An 11,345-nucleotide genomic window follows, 5' to 3' on the forward strand; every position below is an offset into this window, starting at 1 on the left:
TCGCAATTTCGGTTGCCGGCGCCTGCCCTGAGGTGTTGACCGTGATTTCAGTTTGGCCACCACTTCCTCTTTCTTTATTAATTTCACTCACTTTCTGATCGAGGGAAACAGGTGGAGACTGCAGTTTTGCAACCTCTCCCTGAATCTGTTTATTAACAGATAGATTCTGATCTTTGCAATCGGCTACTGCACCTGATGTTTCTTGCAAATGAATGCTGCTTACACCCCCTTCATTTTCTGGTACCGTATGTGTATTATCTTTCTGTTCATTAGTTTCATTTCGCATTTTGCCTTCAGGTTCCTCTGCCTCCTCATCACACTGTTTTTGCTTGCGAAGTGAGGGAGTGGGACAAGACAGCTCGTCCTCTGAACAACTATCAGTTATCTCCAGAGGTCGTTTTTTCGGTTGCGTTTCAGTTTCACGAGTAGTGGCAACAGGGTTTCCTTTTGCCGTTAACGGGGGAAATTGACTGTTATCGTGAAGGGAGACATCAGCTTGGCCCGCTGCGTTAACATCCTCAACCAGTTGTTCCGAGCTATTCTTTGGTAACAGATCATTTAAGGTAAGCTTCTGACGCTGTATCAAATTACTTTTAAGAACAACAGTTCGCCGCGGACATTCCTGTCTGAAGTGGCCGGTTTCGTTACATATATGACATGTAGCTTCCTGACCTGTATAAACAATTTGTGCCTTATACCCACAAACAGTTATGTGAGACGGAATATTCGTCTTAACGTCCATCTCTACACAGCGGACCCCGTTAAAACACTGCAGTTTAAAGCGAGGCGACCATCTTTCATTTGCAATTGATTTAACGTCTCCGTAGTTTGAAAGAGCTTCCTTAATCTTATCATTTTCAATTTCAATGGGAAGGTTCAAGACACGAACGGTTTTGTAATGAATGTCCGCTCTATAGATGGAAACCTTACTTTTATAACCATTTCTATGCACAAAATCTACTTCATAGCCCCACTTTCGTAACACTTTATCAACAGTCGAAGCACTGATTAACTTGACAAAAACACAGTATTTTTCCTGATCCAGTTGCCAGGTATGAACGGTTTCAGAATTTAGACCAATTACCTGTGTAATCCAGTCATCTATTTCCAGGGATGTCGGCTGAACAGGACGGGATTCCTTGTCAAAAGCAAATACCAGAGTATTCTTCCTGAGGTTTGTAGCCATGGTTAATCCAGCGAAGCAATTTCGGTTAAACAACCGAAATTCCAAGTAGCAGCAGCAAGACCAGAAAGAGCGATCAGATCACAAGGAACAGGAACGAACACGGAGATTAGCGGACGGACGGCACTCGGCGGAGCACAAGTACAGCGATGTAAACACTGAAGTGCAGCGCAACAGTTAACAGCGGCCACTCGCGAGCGCGGCTGAAACGGAACTGGCAGCTGGTCCCTGTACATTTCTATTTGCTATAGCACCCGCTACCAAAGAACCTCTTTACCGGCGACACGTGAAGTAAACTACCAATAATAACGACGTTAGGAAGGTATTATGATAACCGAAACCGCCATTCATGTGCCTGTAAGTATCAAAAAGCTGCAGAAAGTAGAACAGCACACGACTCCATTGATTAGACCATATAGGCATTTTCAAAAAAGAAAATTTAACGTACCGTCGACAGCACACGGAATCAATGCTCAGACTGGGGAAGAAAAGCAGCCGTGTTCCATTCACGGAAACAATTCCGGTATTTGCCTTAAACTACACGAGTGAGACCACGGGGAACCAAAACCTGAACGGCTAAATAGGAATTTAAACCGTCATGATTCCTAGTGACTTAACTACTGCGTCTGCTCACTCTGTGGAATTATCAAGAAATTACATAATTGTATAGAGATAGCAGTTTCGTATGGTGCGTTAAAGAATATGCACCTACCTCGTTCTGCATACTTCAACAGAGCTTGATCCTTTCTTTGTTATATTTGTCCACCGACGAGTTACAATGATGTAGTTATTAAAATATTTCCTTCGGGCCGGATTTGAACCAGCGACCTATGGATTTCTGCTTGCGTTACCTCTACAGTCCACCGCTCTACCAACTGAGCTACCGAAGGAATGTAAAGATATGTAACTTCCTTATAGTACATATTAAAGGACCTGATTCTCTTGTATCGGTGGTGGTATAATTTAATGCACAGTTTCTCTTTTTTTTTTGTTGTTGCGGTATTCATTCAGAATAAAATGTGACTGTTGCTTCGTCAAAGGCTTTGACGTCGCAAACTTGAAGAAATCACGTTGCGGTTGTTTCTGAAGACACACTGAGGGACATGCACTTCCATACTTTAGCGTTGTACTTCGTACGCAATTTAAGGGTATACCCGAAATTCTCGATGCCGATCTACATTAGCAAGGTGACCATACTTTCTAGATCCAACATCGAGACACAGTACAAGTTCTGATATTCCAAAAAGATCTTGCTTACATTTAATAAACACAATGTATCACTTTTTTGTTACAAAACGTTCATTTACAATGTAAGTGGCTGATCTGTGGTGATAGTAAAATATCTTCGACGAACAGCTCGCCAACTTAACAACTTAACTGTTGCTAAAACGGCGTGAAGCACTTCCACAGGCAAACGGAAATTCAGTCATGCCTACTTCATGAACTACATTATTGTTCTTATCTCAATAGCTTGGCTTTCCAAAATTAATTTTTTTAATTCGTATGTCTTATTAGTTCATTCGCCATGCCATCGGGGAAGAGACAGAGCCAAAAATCGATTTCATTTGCATCACTGTCAATATTCTTTGCAACACCCCGAAGACAGGAAATTTCCCGACTGCGCACACTGCGCGCTGGAGGCTGTGATGACTGTCTGAAGTTATTTCCTATGTCAAGTAAATAACAAATTATACCTGTATCTGGCTCTTCGTCTTCACTAGGAGACAATTCAGAGCCTGAATCATGTTCACCCTCTTCATGTGATGTCTCGTCACCATCATTTTCTTCTAACTACTAAAACTGTTTCGTTCAAGCTCAGTAATTTTTTATTACAAGAACAACCAGAGTGAACTGTTTATCCACTGCTAATCTTTTATTGCACTTCAGGTAATGAAAGAAATCAGACAGCTTCTGCGTCAACAACTGTTACGTAACTGATATACCTTGGGTCATGATGACCGATCGGGCTTGATCCTGCCATTTTTGAACAATGGAATTGTGTGTATTTTTGATTTGTAAAGCTGAAAGATATTTAGAAAGGTACTATAATCACGGTATTGAGATCATAAAACACAAAAGAATTTCTTAAAGAAGGATCTAAAGGACAGCAGTAGCTGCATTTTGACCTGCGACTATACCAGTTTGGATTAAGTATCAGCGTGATTTCTCTATAGCAAATATAAGTATTTGAGTGGATAACCATCACATCTCTGGAATATAATGATTGTTTTCTGTAACCTTCACAGTTTAGTTCCTGTGCCATGACACATCTCGAAACTGTAAAGTAATTTATGTCAAAAATGGTAGTTTTAGAGACTTGCCTTCCACGCCCCCCCTCCTCCCACCTCTGAAAAAATTTCTGCTGACATCTATTGTCCAGTATTAGTTAATAAAGCATTTAGTTATGAATGACGATGACGATATCTTAGCCCATCGGAGTGATGTACAAATCCGACTTCCTGGAGAGATAGGGAAAAAAAAAAAACACGGGATTAGATGTTTAGTAAATGATTTAAATGAGATGTGTCTTCTACTCATTGACTTGTATTATTGTTGAAATGATCCAGGTTCACATCCATTACCACAAATAATCAACACGAGCCGCCCTTGTCACGGTCCGCGAAGCTCCCTCCGTCAGAGGTTCGAGTCCTCCCTCGGGCATTGGTGTGTGTTGTCCTTAGCGTAAGTTAGTTGAAGCTAGATTAAGTAGTCTGTAAGCTGAGGGACCGATGACCTCAGCAGTTTGGTCCCATAGTACCTTACCACAAATTTCCAAAAAAACTTTCCAAAAATCAACACGAACATCACTGCAATGGGTCAACCATGATCACGTTCAATGGTGTCGGTGCAGCAGCAATTTATAATTACGTTGCGATTTAATACACATGTACTATTTTAGATTTAATACACATGTACAATTTTAGTTCAAAAAAAAATTTCCCTGGGTGGTGTCGAAACGCCGTTCCGGGCGAAATTAAGTCCTGCCATGTGGCTCTAATTTGCAAATTAATGCATTTTCTAATTTCCTCCTACCAGTAGCGATTCATTTTACACACAAAATGGCTCAAATGGCTCTGAGCACTATTGGACTTAACATCGGAGGTCATCAGTCCCCTAGAACTTAGAACTATTTAAACCTAACTAACCTAAGGACATCACACACATCCATGCCCGAAGCAGGATTCGAACGTGCGACCGCAGCAGTCGCGTGGTTCCAGACTGAAGCGCCTAGAACCGCTCGGCCACATTGGCCGGCCTCATTTTATAGACATAGCATTTCAAACTATTACAAATGCTAGTTGAAACACTCGGCTTCGATCAGTGCGCAGTATAGTGACTTCAAGGCAACAAGAGTGAAAGCTACACCTGATGATCGAAGCGCCAAATAAACTGGTATAGGCATGGGTGTTCAAAAAAGAGATATCTAAACAGGCAGAATACGCCGCTGCGGTCGGCAAGGCCTACATAAAACAAGAATCTGGCACAGTTGTTAGATCGGTTACTGCTGCTACAACGGCAGGTTTTCAAGATGTAAGTGAGTTTGAACGTGGTGTCACAGTCGGCGCACGAGCGACGGGACACAGCATCTCCGAGGTAGCGATGAAGTGAGGATTTTCCCGTACGACTATTTGACGAGTGCACTGTGACATAGAAGAGTCCATGCCACGTCTCATTTCCTTTGGCTCTTCAGCGTACCTACACAGTTAGCTTGATGCTGGTGTAAGGCTGTCTTTGTATCGCGTGTTGGCGTCAACGAAGAAAAACTTGTTTTTTTCTTTTTTAATCCAACATTTCAAATGTTGTTAAACGTGGACCACAGCGGCCGCGCCGCCCTGCGCCACTCCGCGCAGAACCATGGAATGAGGTTCGCCCGGCCGATGTGGACGGCAAACGTCGCCGCTCTGGGCTACAGCGAACAAGTTGCGGGTGTATCAGTGGAAGTGGTCCGGTAGTGCGCGGCTCTGTTTGGACAGCGTCAGTCGTTTTGCATTATTAAGAACGCGCACGCTCTGCCACTGGAACACTGCTGCGCACCTACCAACACTTAGCTCGACTGTGTGCAGTTCCGCCCTGGTCTGCGCCAGCCATCAGACTGGTACACTTCACATGCCGAGTACGTCATCAACTGCACACTGTATCCTAATCAACAAATATACTTACGCATACTAACGTAACTCCAACATTGTTTTGGCATCAGGACCAGCAACTCAGTTTATTTGTAATTTATTAACTAAGTTTTCTGTCAGACTTGCAGAGTTTTTGTTAGTGAGTAATTTCGAACATTTTCGTTCTTTCTCAAACTATTAACTACATCAGAAGGCACATTATTATTAACACAACTTGAAATCCTGAATTTTCGATCTTTTTACGTGCCACAGGTGCGCCCCCTAACCATTAGAGGCGGCTGTGTCACTATACTTTAGATGACCAAGTTGCATTCGGGACAACTATTCTTTTATCTCCTATTGTTTAGTTATCTATACCTGCTTTTGTGTTGGCGAAGGACCATCGCCTCAAGGCGTACAGCGGCCATCATGTGCCGCAAGGCAGTTGGTGGAATAGCTCCCTCCCTCTCTCCATCCATCCATCCATCCATCCATCCATCCTGTAGGTGGTTGGAGGGAGGGAGGACAGAGGGCTTAGATCTTCGGCAGTTTGTGATTGTACATGGAGGAGAACGCATGTTCAACTACCACCCCCTCCTGCAGTCTTAGGACGACGATTTTCCCCAGTCCATGTGCTGCATTATTGGATTAGATTAGATTAACTATTCATTCCATAGACCCACAAAAGAGGGGATCCTCCTGGGTGTACAACATCTCAGATAAACACATAACAAAAATGCAATTAGAAAAACTCGAGTTTCATTAATTTTAATGATCCTCAGTCAATAAACAGTAAACTTATGTACATGAATTAAAATTACACTTCTAATATTTACAGGTTTAATACTTACATCTGCTTTCATTAAATCCATCATTCACATAGTAGCTAGTTACTTGGCTATTAGAACCAAGTTTTGTCAAAAATTAAATTAGTCATTTCATTGATCCTCAGTTAAGAACAGTCAAATTATGCACAAGATTTAAAATGAAACTTCCACTATTTACAGACTTAAGACTTACATCTGCTTTCCATACATCCATCATTCACGCAGTAGGCAGTTACTTGGCTGTTACAACCAAATATTGTCAAAAAGTAAAGTATAATAATTTTTCATTAAAATGGTCTACTGCTCTTGTTGAGAAATTCATGGATGGAATAGAAGGAGTTGGCCACCAAAAATTCTTTTAAAATATGTTCAAATTGTGTCTTGTCTGAAACTAAACTTAATGGTTGCTGGTAACTTATTGAAAATATGCATTGCTGAATACTGGACTCCTTTCTGGGTAAGAGTAAGTGGTTTTAAATCTTTATGTATATTGCTCTTATTCCTAGGATTGATACTGTGTAGTAAGCAGTTAGTTGGAAAAAGAGATGTATTATTTACAACAAACTTCATTAAGGAATATGTATACTGCGAAGCTGTGGTTAGTATGCCCAATTCTTTGAATAGGTTTCGACATGGTGTTCTTGGATTTACACTACACATTACTCTTATTATACGTTTCAGTACTCTAAAAAGTATTTCTCGGTTTGTGGAGTTACCCCAAAATATGATACCATATGACATAATGGAGTGAAAATAAGCAAAAATGCCAGTTTTTTTATATTTATATCTCCTATGTCTGACATCATTTGCATTGCAAACACAGAGTTGTTTAGGTGCTTTAGCAGTTCGTTAGTATGTCGCTCCCAACTGAATTTAATAACAAGTTGCAATCCCAAGAATTTTACACTCTCAACTTCTTCTATTTCTATGTCATTATATTTTATACACACACTAAAAGGAAATCTCTTGGAAGTCTGAACTGCATATAGTGGTCTTTTCAAAGTTTAATGACAGTGAACTGGCTATGAACCACTTATTATTCTCAGTAAAAATTTGATTAGCTGCCCTTTCTAAATTTATATTTGATTTACTATTTATTGCAATGTTTGTATCATCTGAAAATAAGACAAATTTGGCATCTGGTAATGTAACAGATGACTGGTTATTAATATATGCAAGAAAAAGTAGTGGACCTAGTATGAAAACTTGGGGAACACCATATATAATATCTTCCCAGTCAGATGATGTCTGATTGCCTACTGCTGAAGTGTTACGTTTTAATTTACTTAAAAGAAAGCTGTGATTCACACAGTCAAAGGCCTTTGACAGGCCACAGAATATGCCAGTTGCTCTATTTTGTTGTCTAATGAATTAAGGACATTTTCACTGTATGTGTAAATAGCCTTCTCAATACCAGAACCCTTAAGAAACCAAACTGTTATTTTCATTAAGGTGCTTAAATAGACGCTTGAACATAACCTTTACAAAGATTTTTTTAAAAAGCTGGCAAAAGTGAGATCGGTCAGTAATTTGACGGCATTTCTTTGTTCACTTTCTTGTGGAGAGGTATGACCTCAGTATATTTAAGCCAGTCTGGGAATGTTCCTGCGATAAGTGATTGGTTACACAAATAACTTAAGATACGAGTAAGCTCACATGAACACTCTTTTATAACTTTGTTGATATGTTATCATAACCACTAGACTGCTTTGATTTCAAGGGCTTTATGATGGATTCTGTTTCTTTGGGTGAAGTAACTGTCAATTCCATTTTACTGAGATTGCTTGTGTGCACTGGTCTCAGATATTTCATTGTATTATTTACTGAACCTGACAACCCCATGCTATCAGTAACAGAGACAAAATACTTGTTTAAATGGTTTGCAACACAACATGTGTTTGTTACCAGGGTTTCATTTATTTTTAGAGCTATTTGTTCCTCCCATTTCCAGTCCTACCTGTCTCTGACTTAACTATATCCCATACTGTTTTTATTTTACTGCTGGATGTATTTATCTTCTTCTCATAATGCAGGTGTTTAGATTTCTGGATAACCCTCTTCAATATTTTGCAGTAATTTTTGTAATGAGCTATAATGCTACTATCAAAGGTATCCCTACATATCAGATAGAGCTTCCTTTTTGTCTCACATGATATCTTTATCCCTTGTGTTGTCCATGGTTTCTTATTAGACTTCTGCTTAATTTGAGTTACCTTCAGGGGAAAACAATTTTGAAATAAGGTGCTAACTTTATTAATGAATGTTTTGTATTTTCCATTTGTGTCTTGGATGCTGTAAACATCCATCCAATTAATTTCTTCGAGCAATCTCCTAAATTTCTCAGGTTTTCAGTGTTTTATTGGCCTTCTGTACTCAGTTCTGATAGATGTTTTACCCTGACAATTTTCAGAATTTAATGTTAGTTGTTGCATGTCATGGTCAGATAGCCCATTTCCTACTGGTTTTGTAATGTGGCTTAGTTGCCTAGAATTGTCTATAAAGATATTATCAATGGCAGTCTTAGAACATTTGTATACCCTAGTTGGGAAATGTACAGTAGAAATTAAATTGAATTACAACGTAACTGATTTCAGTAATTGTTTACTGACAGTGTTTTTCAGGACATCTATATTAAAATCACCAGCAACCACTAGTTCTTTGTTTTTTTTTTTTTTTAATTTCAGATGAGATAATAAATCTTCAAGACCGTTTATAAGCAGGTTGATATTTCCTGAAGGTGCTCTGTATATGGCTACTATCATAGACGACCTATTATGAAATTCTATCTCTGTTGCACATGCTTCTAAGTGCTGCTCTAAGCAAAACTTATTAATGTCAATATTCTTAAATTTAAAACTGTTTTTAACAAATGTGTCAGCTCCTCCTTTCTCCATATTTTTTCTAGAGTTAAGAGGCTAACTTATATTCTGTAAGGTTTAACATATCTATACCAGTGGTCACATGATCTTCAGAGGGGCAGATTATATCAACTGGGTTCGATGACTTTAATTCATCAACGCACATAAGTAGTTCGAATATTTTGATGCACTAAAGATAGTTGGCATTTCACCGAGATGAAATCGGGTGGAAATAAAATGTTTGCTGATTGCTGTAAATTTTTAACCAACATCTGTGTTCGCTGATCCAATGTGCGAGGATTATACTGTTTGGTTTCTTTCTCAAACTGAAGGTTTGTTTCAATCTTTACTTCTCTCAGAACTTGACTTCGTTCTGTCCTACCTATCCTTAAAAAAGTGCTGCTATGACCACTGGTATATTACCACTCATGGCAGTGCCTCCCCCCCCCCCCCCCCTTACATTTCCTGCTATTAGCCCAGCCAGTTCACCCTTCCCTTTCCTGTTGAGGTGTAGGCCATGTCTAGTATAATCTCACCTACTGAGAGAGTCAACAGGAACCAAACCAATATGTGACTCTGCACCCGACAAAAGTAGCCGTTCCTACTCCAAATTAACTCTCCTGACAGAAGAGTTTAAATGAGGTCGGTCATTGCATCTCAGAACAGACACAAACTCAACAGTGGTATGTCTCGTTGCTGATGCAATCTTTGCCAGGTCACACTCTATATTGTACCCAGGATCTCTGTCAATACTATTGCCTGGCCCATCCACAATAACCACGGTGTATTCCTTGTTAAAATCTTTACAGGGTGAACCTAAATCCTCTGCCACCTGACCCAGACCAGCACTAGGTTTAAAAAAATTTGTGACCTGGTATTCTGATCATAACTGGTCCTGCAAAAGTTGACCTAAACCTCTGGCATGTGAACTACCTAACAACAAAACTCTATTTCTCTTTGCTGACTTCCCTACATTCTTATTCAATTTTCTACTGAAAGTTTGTTGTGCCTTCTCTACACCTACCTCTGTCTGAGGCTCATCAGTTTCTAGCTGAAGCAACAGGTCAAACTTATTCTTCACATTCACCACAAAGCTTTCTGACAAAGTTCTAAGTCTGTTCCTCCTGTTACCTGTTGCCACTTCTCACCTCTCTTTACCCTTCTCCCTCCTTAACCTGTTCAGATCTTCCCTAGCCTGCGCTAACTTCGCCTGAAGGGCAGCAATTTTCCCCTCCTGTACCACTATTTTCCTATCTCTGCTGCATATCCTACAGAACCACTGATGAGGCTCATCCACTTCCCCATTTCCCATGCCGCTACAGTCACACCGATGGAAAAACTATTGCAGCCATCACACCAAACCCGAGAGCTAACAATTCTACAGCACGTCAGGCACTTTTCACTCATGGTAAAAATCTTACTTTAGCGAGAATATGTCAAATTAAATTACTGAAAAACAAGAAAACACGTTTACGAAAGATTGGGTCTAGTCTCAATAGTGTGTAAACAAACTTACATTAGTGACAATAAGTTAGATTACCGAAAAAAAGAAGAAAAACACGTTCACAAAAATTCGAGTGTTAGCAGACATAGGCGACATAAAAATGAAATAGCTTGCATACTTTGCCTACTTTCATTCCATAATGTCATATGGTATAATATTTTGGGGTAACTCTTCAAGTCAAACAAAAGTTTTCAGAATCCAAAAGCGTGTAATACGTATTATTTGTGGAGTAAATTCACGGATGTCCAGTAGAAACCTCTTCAAAGAACTGGGTATACTAACTACTGCCTCTCAGTATATTTACTCCTTAATGAAATTTGTCCTAAATAATATATCTCTTTTTCCAACAAACAGCTCAGTTCATACATACAATACCAGGAACAAAAATGATCTGAACAAGGACTTAAAAGCACTTACTTTAGTTCAAAAAGGGGTCCACTACTCAGGAACATTCATCTTCAATAATTTGCCAGCAAACATAAAAAATTTAGTTACAAATAAAGATCAGTTTAAAAGGAGCCTGAAAGACTTACTAGTGGCCAACTCCTTCTACTCCATTGACGAATTTTTTAATAGAAACAAATTATGTATTTTATATATTCAGACTATTAGTATTGTTATTTCAGCTTTAAAAAAAAATTGACATGTTCCACATCCACGAGGCTCTCCTCAGCATGGATCTATGGAACGAAAAAATAATCTAATCTAATCTAAAGGCCTAGTCGCAACTGTATGTAAACAAAGCTACTACAGTAAGTGCAAAGTTTCCAGATACGGGAACTTAAAATTTACGCTGTGTTTCGCCAAATAAGAGTTAAACAACAAAGGGATACTTAACTTGCTGGGGCGGAACAGAACAATTAAATG

General features: G+C 39.5%; 1 non-coding gene across 1 annotated transcript; it reads right to left on the minus strand.

Moving 5' to 3' along the window:
- Positions 1-1,983: 1,983 nt before the first annotated feature.
- Positions 1,984-2,073, minus strand: Trnay-gua (transfer RNA tyrosine (anticodon GUA)). Its single transcript is given in 2 exon segments — positions 1,984-2,019; positions 2,037-2,073. It is a non-coding gene; the product is annotated as a tRNA-Tyr (tRNA).
- Between the last annotated feature and the right edge of the window lie 9,272 nt (positions 2,074-11,345).

Source organism: Schistocerca nitens, chromosome 2, assembly GCF_023898315.1.
Source record: "Schistocerca nitens isolate TAMUIC-IGC-003100 chromosome 2, iqSchNite1.1, whole genome shotgun sequence".
NCBI classification, from domain to species: domain Eukaryota; kingdom Metazoa; phylum Arthropoda; class Insecta; order Orthoptera; family Acrididae; genus Schistocerca; species Schistocerca nitens.